Genomic DNA, 9508 nt, shown 5'->3' with positions numbered 1-9508 from the left:
ACAAAACAATCCCTAAATCTGTACCTTAAAAATACTTTGACATTTTAAGCAGTTAATTCATATTCCAGACCTGAAGAGCGGAACTCAGCCACTCCCTGAAATCAGCCCCAAATGAACATGGCCAAGAGCGAGCCATCACCCTGCGTACACCCGAGGCTGCAGTGGGGGAGGGAGCTTGTCCTTCTCCACATTCTCAGAGTCGATGGCTGCTAAGGGTTGGGTCGGGGGCTTAATCTCAAGTGGGTATTTCTCAACAATGTCTTGAACTTCCTTGGCAATCCCGTCTGTCCAGTCTATTAAGTCTTTTTCAAGTTTCTTGGCTTCGTTCATGATCCTTTCCTGCCCTTCATTCAACTGACACAGGAGGTCCAAGTTCTTAAACATTTGTTTCACACCTAAGCAGGCCTCTGGGGACCAGCTCTCAGACTCTTGCTTCCTGGGGGACGTACACACACACACACACACACACACACACTTTTTTAAGTATTCAGAATTGAGTGGCAGGCAAACTCTTTCCCATAGAGGTACACCTCCAGGGTTTTGGCCTTTTTATATGATTCTTAAGTTAAAGCACAACCATGGGCATGTGTCTCTGCTTACTGAAGGTTCCCACGGGTGGCCCGCCCTGACGGCAGCATTTGTGATGACGGGACTTGGCTCTTGGCTCCTTTCCCACTCATTTCCTTCCTTCCTCTGCATTTACACTGTGTTCTGTCCACCAGGGACTCCTGATTGCTTCCTTTGTGTTGTAATTTTTCTTGTTTTTTTTTTTTTTCTGACAATCTTACCTATTCTTCTCATTTTTTTTCCATGCAGAGATAATAGTTTTAGTGACTGTCCTGACTTCACATTTATGTCTCTAATGTTAGTATAGTTTACAATTTAATGTCTATACCTCTGCTTCTAGATCCAAATTGGACATGTCTTCTATCTAAGGCAGAGACCTTCTCAGACTAGGTACATGGTAGGTATGAAGGAACACGTTGAACCCTTAAGAATGAACATACAAGGAAGATGGCCACTTACCGAGTGAATTCATAAGCCAGACTAATCACTATTCAATTTTTATGAACAAATTTTAATGGAACACAATTGAATAATAAAAAGTATTCCATTCCACTGGTGGGTGGTCTGTGCCTGTAATTCTGAAGTTGGATCACTGAGGTAGAAGGATCATGAGTTCAAGAACAGCCTGGAATACATTTCGAGTTACTATTTTTTATTTTTTATTTTATTATTTTTTTTTTTTTTTTGCTGTCCAACATGGCCTCACACCTTTATTCCAGTCAGCATGAAGTAAGAAGAGCCCAAACCAGACATACATGTTCACTCTCAGACTTGATATTTTGAAACTTTCCCATAACACTTCATTTATATTTCATTGGCCAGAACTTAGCCACACAAGCACATCTGGCTGCAGGGCAGGTAGAAAATCTAGTCTTCGCTTGCAGTTCCCAGAGTAGCAAGCACCAGCGTGGTGGGTGTCTCTTAAGGAGTAAGAGAGGGAACGGATTGAAGTAGACAACTGTGTTGGCTCTAATCAGCACCTGCATTGCCTGGATCTTTCTTCTTTAGGCTACTGCTATTGCTCTTTGTAGCCTGGTACTGTTGTGTAGCTGGTTCACCAAGGCACAGTGACCTTCATATAAGGTAACGTGCTGTGTATTTACTCCTGTGGAATAAAGGAAGTACCGAATAAATAACAGTTAGAGAAAATTGAATCGACTTGGAACAGTGCACATTTCTGATGAAGCTGAGCCTGACTCCCATAAAGGTTCGTTTTCTCATTTAAAACTTGAAGCTGATGCTCGTCTCTAGCTAAGATGAAATGCCTGGAGATGTGTTACCACTGATGTGGTGTTGTGAACGGTGTTTGAATCTATCTTAGTACAGAACAATAAGGCAGCTCACAAACCGAGTTACTAGACCTGCAGCCTTGGGATGGCTGCGAATTGCAACACTCCCCAACCCCATGACTTTCTCATCTGTAAATTATAAGCAGCACTATCTTCTTCCCAAAGAGTTAATATTTCAACCTATCACTGCTCCAAGGCTGTGGGGCAGTGAGCAGAGCCATTTGACGTGACAGATAAAGTTCAGTAGGAGTTGTTTCAAGGACAGATTTAAAATACAAGGTCCTGGGGCTGGAAAGATGGCTTGGTAGTCACGTGTCCATATTCTCATAGAGTACCAGAGTTCAGTTCCTAGCACCCATGGCAGGTGCCTCTCAACCTCCTGTAACTCCAGCTCCAGGGGATCTGATGTCCTCTCCTGGCCACTGTAGGGACCTGCACAAAATATAAACAAAATTCATTTAAAAATAGCAAGAAGGGCCTCTCACACCTTGATCTCAGAGCTAACCAATGTTCACAGAGCAGGCTATGTGGAGTTAAGAAAGAACACAAGGCACAGACGCACCACTGCCTCTAGAACTGTAGGAACAGGAATGGAGGCAATGTGGCAGATGGTGGTGTTCGTGGATGGCACCCAAACACCACTTTATATTCAATTCATGCAGGGATAGTCCTTGCTCTGACTCCATATCAATATATTAATTGGTGAGAGACTTCATAACAAAATAACACACAGTAAGTGGCTCACATCACAGACGTTACATGTGCTCTGGTTCTTGAGGAGACTGTATCCAGGTGTTGTTTATCAGATTGTCTCCTGAAGGCCGTGGAGGAAGGATCTGTTCCAAGCCTTTCTCCTTGTCTTGAAGAAGGCTGCCTTTGCTTCCTCTCATCTTTCTTCTGTGGGCGTCTGTCTCTGTGTCCACATTTCCTCTTCTCATAAAGATATCAGTCATCTTGAAGGAGACTCCATCTCACAAACATTATTTAATGTCATCACCTTTGTAAAAAATTCATTTCCAAAAACCTTTATATTTTAAGTTCAGGACTCTAAGCTATCATTTCGAGGGGGTGGGTGGGTCACAATTACATCTACTTGCCAAAGAAACTTCTAGAGATAAATTAGCTTGCCTGGAGATTCTCCTACAAGGAGAGCATGTGGGTGTCAGTGGTGGGGGCGCTTCTCACTTGCAATGGATGCCTTGTGTTGGTGAAATAGAATTAGAAAGAAACCCACCTACACCAGAATCTCTCTTCCCAAGAGTCAAGGAGAGAGGAAACAGTTTTGTTATTGAATAAGCACGAAATCGGAGTGCACGAACATCGTGAGAAAACTGCGAAAGGGATTGCAGAGACAGAAAGAAATGTTGCTCTTTATAGACAAGTAGAGACACTTCATCCCACACGTGTTCTCAAGATCAACAAAGCCTGATTCCCAGATAAGAGGGCTTCCCAGGACAATACGCCAGGTAGCTTATTGCCGGTGCACCTGGTTTTGTAATTGATTCCTTTCTTTTCTTCCCTGAGATATTTATAAACCGTTTTAAAGGCTGGCTTTTCAACCCATGTGTGTCTTTCTCTAGTATTTGAGAGATAGCGCTTTGAAAGGCAGAGGCCGGGGTGGGGTGGGGGGTGCGGCAGGGGGTGCAAACAGAGATGGTAAAAATGCTTGCTGGACAAATATGAGGACCCGAATCTCAATTTCCAGATACTGAGTTCAAGTTGGGTGAGGTAGTGCAAACGTCTGCTATTGCAGAGCTCTTATGAGGAAACGGGGGTCAGAGACAGGAGGATTCCTAGAAGCTCTTAGGCAGGCTAGTCTGGCCTACACAGAAAAAATAAATAAACGAAGACACCTCATCTCAAAATAGGTGGAAGGGCAGAGCCAATATTCAAGGTTCTGAACTCTACACCGGTGTGTTAGCACACACATGCCTGCATTTACACACACACACACACACACACACACACACACACACGCACGCACACGCACACACACGCGTACATAGGTATTTTCTCACACATAAATCACATGTGTAACATTTTAATAAGCAAATAAATAAATAGGAAGGTAATGCCCAAGAACGACTGTGACCCTATCAGTCAGGTAACAGGGAGGAATGGGAGCCAATACTTCTATTAGAATTCTACATTCGAAACATCATTCTTTTGTTGTATTTTTGATAATGCTACATCTTAATTTTCCTTTTCAGCTTAATTTTTAATTTATTTTTTGTCTCATACTAAAATATTTATACTAAACTAAATGAACTCTGTCCTTGTCCTTCTCCTTGGCCTGGAGAAAGGGTCTGTGCTCCACGCTCTCCAGCAGGAGATGTCCCCATTTCTTCTGAGTGGCTTCAATAAGTGAGCTGGAATGTCCACTGTTCTGCCTTATGACTAGTCAGGATTTTTCAGGGAGGTGTACTGGGTCAAGCCTGTTCACAGATGTAAATTGGGAGTACTGAGATACAAAATGACCTAAAAAATCCTTTGAAGTCCCTTCTCCCAGTAGCATCCTGGCTGAGACAAAAACATAGTCTGGGTTTACACCAAATAAGAGATAATGATTCAACTGTGTTCTTAGACTCGAGGAACAGGTGTACTTTTTGTTCACCTTGGATGAACTGATTTTCCAACTTCAGACTAGAGTTTCCAATTCTATAATGCAGTGTCAGCTAATGGCTGACGTGACTAGGAGAACAGATAGGCAATATTTTAAAAGACAGAAGGAGAAATGGTACCCAGATCAGTAGACCACTCATTGAAATGCTGTTTACAGCTTTGTAACTTCCTTGACAGCCAGGCTTTCCATCAAGTCACTTTCCCGAGTCCTGCAGTACAGCGGGATTGTAAAGAGTTTCAATCTTTCTCGGTAAAACTTGCTCATATACCCCTTCTCAGCCCATCCTACCCTATCTTTCTCAGCCTGCTCTGGTCCTCTCTGTCTTCTCAGAGTCTCAGGTCCATCAGTGGCTACCATTTTCAGCACAGACTTCTGAGACCTAGGGTGTGGGGTGGGGAATGATTACAGCATAGAGTAGGTTTTATTGAAAAGCCCTGAGACTCCAGCGTGGCTGTGCAGGGGAATTGGGGATGGAATTTTAGTGAGTAGGGGTGGATGATCTGACTTAAAACACTCTTTATAAAAAACAAGGCTCTGGTCTCCCTAAGCCATGGTACACACACACACACACACACACACACACACACACACGGAGACTCAGGACCTAAAACAACTCTTTATGGAAAGACAATGTTTTAGTTGCTACTTATCCACTTACCCGGTGTTTGATAGTTATGTTTGCTACATTTGAAGACTTGAATGATTGATTGTAGGAAGACTCGACTGTAGTCTCCCTGTGTAGACAAAGCATGGGGCGTTCTCAGCATTTGTCTCTGAGATACAGCTTTCTGCCATTGTCTGCTGCTTTGACCAAAATAATTCCCACAAACAGCTGAGGAGGATAGATTCCTTCTGGCTTTCAGTTTCAGAACATTCAGCCCATGCTTGCCTGCCCCCTGTTCTTGGACAGATCATTGTGACAGTGCAGGGTATGTCATGGAGGCTGTCTTCTAGTTCTTCACAGACAAGCAACAGAGAGTGACAGAAGAGGATCCTGGGAGTATATTATCTCTGTCCCCTCCAACCAGCTCCCACCTCCCAAGTTTCCAAATACTAGGTTTCCAAGTACAAATGGTACTTTCAAAATAGTACCATTATCTGGAGACCAGCCCTTCAGGATATAGGCTCCCTGGAAGGACACTTCATATCCAACTGTAACATTCTGCCCCTTACACCTGAAGCATACAATAAATTAGAATCAGTGATTTTTAATGAAGAAACATGGACGTGATAACTCATCAGGTATTCAACACCTTTCATTCAGCGTTTGCAGGAAAGAGCAGGTTTCTGTACTATGGAAAGCTAACAGACACAGCTTAGCTCTTTGCTGGCCTTCCAGAGTTATTGGGATGTGCAGCAGATTGCTTATCTGGGGGGATATTATCTTGATTTAACTTAAAGTAGCCCCCCATGGGGATTGCAGATCATAAAGGGAAGCACAGGAAGACATCAAGGAAGAGGCAGAGCTAGGCCATCTCCAGTTCTCAGAATGAGCTCTGTGTCAGCCACATTAATGAGACAAACCTCCTATCTAGGTAGATGTTGCCCAAACACAGTTGGTATAATCAAGAAGACAATTTGAAACGTTCATTTCCATCCACTGGCATTAGCAATACGTGAAGAGAATACCAGGCCTTGTTAGAATACTGAACTAATGACAGTGTGGAGTTACCATGCTAATCCATGCGTTGAAAATGAGGCATTACTAGTAATATCATAATTACGATGAGAGCAAAGAGATTGAGTAACATTAATAAAATGGATTATTTGAAAAGTAGAATGCATCCTATCTTTATCTCATTGTTTTTATTCCGTTTTGTTCATATTTTAAAAGTACCCATAGAGAGCGCCACATTGATGCAAATATGCCTGCCCACTTACCATGATGGCAGATGGCTAAGACAGGTAGATGTCCAGGGTTGGGAACAATGGAGAGTGGATTGTCCAGCATACCTCTGCATCTATCCAGTGATACTATTAAGGCATCAACTGCACTAGAAGTCAATAGGTACCGAGTCCCTACTACAGCTAATCAAACATGGGCTAGATAGGACGACCATTTGATGATTTCATGGGGAGGATTTAAGTCTCTCTCAGAGTATTAGACTGTATGATTTTATTTTCTTTCTGAGATAGAATCTCACTATGTGACCCAGAATGGTTTGGAACTTATAGTCTTCCAGCCTCAGCCTCCTGAGAGCTGATAGTACAACCATATGCCGCTTGCTCAACCTGGATGACTTCATTTCCATCCCTGGCTTATATGTTTCGGTGGCTCCTGTGTTTCCATGGACTTCAGGAAGCTTTTCCACGGTGTTTACATCATTTCACCTTTCACCTCATTGGCCTGTACATGTGTCTGTCTTCTGGTAGGCTAAATTCTTTGAAGGCAGGGGGTATCTTGTATTTTTATTTTAACTTGAAAAAGGTTTTTTGTGTATGTGTGCATGTATTTGCAGGTGCATATACTGTGTGTGTGTTCCTGTGCACATGTGGACAGCAGAAGACAACCTTACGTGTTAAACTTCAGATCCCCTGCCTCTACCACCCAAGCACTGACATTATAGATGTACACCACCATAACTGTTTCATACAGTGCTGCATAGAAACGATGACTCCATGCTTGTTGGGTAAGCATCTTATCAACTGTGCTACAAACCCAGTCCACCTTGGTTTTTGAGACAGGGTTTCTAATTGTAGCCTGGAACATCCCTAGCAGTCTAGACCAGCTGGCTAGTGAACCTTCCATGTCTCTGCTCTCTTCGCACTAGCATAACAAGCATGGACCACGATGTCTAGCTTTTTAATGTGGATTCTGGGGAACTGAACTCGGATCCTTGTGCTTACAAGGATATCTGCTTGTCCTTATATTTCTCTTGTACTCTTAAATCACCTAGACCTATGTTTTACAAATTGGTAACATTCAATAAATACTTGTCAATTTAAGTTATGAAATATTAGTGTTTTTAATAAAGATAAAACCATTCTCTGACTGCCTGAGAATAACCTATCAAACTGCAAAGAAATGAACCCAGGAAGTTGTTGACAGGTACTTCTTCAGATCAGTTTTCATAGAGAATGTAGACCAAGTTCAGTATTAAATATCTATTACTACAATGTCCTGTGCAAAGATGACAGGCTCCATCATCGATAAGTTCCTGCACCTCCAAGGCTTTTAATGGTGATAATTCATGTATTTTAATTGAGAAGTTGAACTGTGCTGTGCACCATGAAGATTACAGTGAGATACCACTGTGATTTCTGTTCTCAAATTACCCAGAGTTGAATTTAGGGTTAGGAGAAGGAAGTGGAGGATCATGAAACACCAGGTACTGCATCAAGAATCAAACAAACAGAACTCTCAAGGAGTCCAGGGGCAAGGGGGATTTCGAAGGTGGAAGGTACTGGAGAACAGCTTTGAGCAGGCTTTGAAGGCACTGCCTGCTTTGTTAGCTGATGAGAATGTCTCACCTGAGAGATCAGAGTCCTCTGTGAACCTTCCCAGGCTTCTTTTTCAGTTCCCAGAATTTCTTTGTCTTAGAACTGCCAGCAATATCCTTTGTGTGCTGCCACAATAAAACCCCAAACTTAATGCCCCCAACCCCGGCCATAAATGCAGCATATTGTGGTTGGGATGTCAAAAATTCTTTAGAGTGATAGCAACAGATCCGCAGTTTTATAAGCATAGATAGTTGCTTCAGGAAACTTACCATGCCAGATGGTTCATCTAGGTAGAGCCTGAAAAAAGAATCTTAGCAGTTGAGCTGTGCAGAGGAGAATTTAGCTGGGCAGGGAAGCTATAAGTCTGTCTTCGTGACAACCTGAGCTGCCAAGTGGCTCGGAAGTGGCCCCACCAAGCTGGTCCTGTAGGTAGGCCCAGGGTAGGTGGCTCTACAGAGGCTGGCTGGCAGGCGTGCCACCGCTAATCTAGGCCTGCTTGATGACTAGCTCTGCAGCAACTGCAATGCTTTCAAAGCCATCAGGGAAACCGATTTAGTGCTGTTCTTTGATCACATCCACCTGTGTTGAAAGCACAGAGTTCAGACTCTTCAGTGAGAGTTGCTGCAGGGACATTTTGTCATTAATGATAGATTAGGAGAGCAAGTTAGTGTGAGTGGGACAGAATCAGGGGGAGTAAGGGCCAGGGAGAGAGTTCAGCAAGCATGGAGACCTGAGTTCAATTCCCAGAACCAGTGGAAAAATAAAACATAAAAGGTAAAAAGTCTGGGCTGGTGGTGCAAGCTTGTGACCCCAGTTCTGGGAAGGTGGAGGCAGGCAGATTCCTAGGGTTCACTAGCCAGCCAGCCTCATCTACTTTAGCGAACTCTAGTCCAATGTAAGACCCTGTCTAAAAATCAAACAAATAAACAAACAAACAATGGTGAATTGTACCCAAGGAAAGACATTTGAGGTTGTCCTTTGGCTTACATACTCACTTACATATGGATGCATGTGCAGCCACATGTACACACAAATATGAACATGCACATGTATGAACATGGATGCAAATACACACTTAAAAAGAAGTAGGACAGGTCAAACACAAACAAGCCATACCACTTCCTGTTTGTTGTTATCAGGAAAGATGGCTGCGTGGTTTCCAACTACAGGTGGTCGTGCTTGCTCCTTGTCCCTTCTGGTAACAAACAGCAAACTGGAAGTATTGATTTCTTTTCGTCGTTGTCCCTTGGTGTTAACACCTGCACCTCCATACTAAAGTTGTAGTCTAGCATGTTCGCACAGCTTTCCTGAACACAGGGCAAAATGGAGGACTCCCTTTTCTTCCTCTTCTCTGTCTGATCTGTGGAGCAGAGACCTGAGGAATGTCACATAGTCCTTGAAAAACTTACAGGTTTGACTTCCTCTCTTCAGATAAGAACCTGCTCAGCAAGTTTTGGTATTCCTGGATTGCCTCTCCATGCAAATGAGGTATTCTCAGAACCTTAAGCATCAGCCAATAAAAGTTTACCCTAAGAATAACCCCTTCCCAGTCTCCAAGGTTCATATACAGCCGTGATTCACCCTGAAT

General features: G+C 43.1%; 1 long non-coding RNA gene across 1 annotated transcript; it reads right to left on the bottom strand.

Moving 5' to 3' along the window:
* Positions 1–1255: 1255 nt before the first annotated feature.
* On the bottom strand, positions 1256–9299 carry LOC143438530 (uncharacterized). The gene is made up of 4 exons (XR_013107299.1): positions 9037–9299; positions 5138–5213; positions 2602–2853; positions 1256–2288 (listed from the first exon to the last, which is right to left on the bottom strand). It is a non-coding gene; the product is annotated as an uncharacterized LOC143438530 (long non-coding RNA).
* Between the last annotated feature and the right edge of the window lie 209 nt (positions 9300–9508).

The sequence above is a fragment of the Arvicanthis niloticus genome, chromosome 25 (genome assembly GCF_011762505.2).
Source record: "Arvicanthis niloticus isolate mArvNil1 chromosome 25, mArvNil1.pat.X, whole genome shotgun sequence".
NCBI lineage: Eukaryota > Metazoa > Chordata > Mammalia > Rodentia > Muridae > Arvicanthis > Arvicanthis niloticus.
This window is presented reverse-complemented; position numbering and strand designations above follow the sequence as displayed.